The sequence below is a fragment of the Stegostoma tigrinum genome, chromosome 2 (assembly GCF_030684315.1).
Source record: "Stegostoma tigrinum isolate sSteTig4 chromosome 2, sSteTig4.hap1, whole genome shotgun sequence".
Lineage (NCBI taxonomy): Eukaryota > Metazoa > Chordata > Chondrichthyes > Orectolobiformes > Stegostomatidae > Stegostoma > Stegostoma tigrinum.
In genome coordinates, this window is record NC_081355.1 from 26444181 (window position 1) to 26445593 (window position 1413).

At 46.5% G+C, this 1413-nt stretch overlaps 1 non-coding gene across 1 annotated transcript; it reads left to right on the forward strand.

The window, feature by feature from the left end:
- Positions 1 to 616: 616 nt before the first annotated feature.
- trnak-cuu (transfer RNA lysine (anticodon CUU)) lies at positions 617 to 688 on the forward strand. The gene has a single exon. It is a non-coding gene; the product is annotated as a tRNA-Lys (tRNA).
- Positions 689 to 1413: the final 725 nt, after the last annotated feature.

A 1413-nucleotide genomic window follows, 5' to 3' on the forward strand; every position in this document is an offset into this window, starting at 1 on the left:
CCCATTTGTATAACCTGCCCAAAGCAAACAAAGAATAGCCGTCCCACAAAATGCAGCCTTTTTACAAATTAACAGAAGGAAAATCCTGCAAGGCCTCCTGGGCCGGTGCACATATAAATCATGCCCTTGATTTGAAAGTTCCTACATTATGCATCATGTTGCAAATCAGACACTTGTTTGTAAGTTCCCATTTGCTTGCAAGTTCCCGCATCCTCATATAATGCAGACAAACTATCACACACTGGGCTAGATTTTGCCAGAGTGGCAGATGAGCCAGCAATCGACTGGAAAGCTGAGAGCAGCTATGTTTCAGTTGTTTGGAGGATAGCAGGACGTATTGTAGTTAACCATCAACTAATTAGCTGCTGTATTTGATCTCCCATCTCTTCAAGAAATCAGACACAACCATGAACAGATTCAGGCCCAAATGGAGGGACAGCAACTCCTCAGTCTTTCAACTCATTACTGCCCCTAGGAACTGTGGTCACTGATGGCATTGTATCCACCTGAGAAGAAACTGCAATGGACAGAGTGGATGGGTGGATACCATGTGGCCAGTCAGACAGACCCCTATGGGTGGGAAGTAGGGGCTGGTTTTTGAGAACCAGCTGAGCCAGCCCAGTTAGCTCAGTCGGTTGAGCATGAGACTCTTAATCTCAGGGTCATGGGTCAAGCTCCATGCTGGGTGGCTTCATTTTGGGGTGGCACGGTGGCTCAGTCGTTAGCTCTGCTACCTCATAGCACCAGGGACCCGGGTTTGAATCCACTCTCGGGCGAGTGTCTGTGTGGTGGTTGCACATTCTCCTTGTGCCTGCGTGGGTTTCTTCTGAGTGTTCTGGTTTCCTCCCACAGTCCAAATATGTGCAGGTTAGGTGGATTGGCCATTCTAAATTGCCCGTAGTGTTGAGGGAGGTGCAGGTTAGGCATGTTAATCAAGGGAAATGTAGAATTACAGAGAAAGGTAGGGGGTGAGTCTGGGTGGGATGCTCTTTGGAGGGTAGGTTTGGGCTGAATGACCTGTTTCTACACTGTTGGGATTCAATGGAATTCAATGGTGTAAGTGCTGATGTAGCCAGGCAGTCTTCTCGTGTACTGGGTGCCTAACTTGACTTTGGCAGCAGAAGGAGGGCTCGGTGACACTCTTGATGTTCAGCAGGATAACTACAGGTAGTTCTCCGATAACATGAAAGTTGTGTTCTCGTGTGACCTGGTGCTATAGAAAATCACGTTATAGGGAAATCACTATAGAAAATTACTATACCTGTACAGCAGAAAGCTTACATTATCCAAAAAGCATCCACTATTCATCAATTGTTACAGCCAATTCACATTAACGAAACATGCTTTACAGCAGAACTACCTGTATCTTGCACCTCCTCTCTTCCTGATTGAATGCCTTAGCAATGAGGAGAT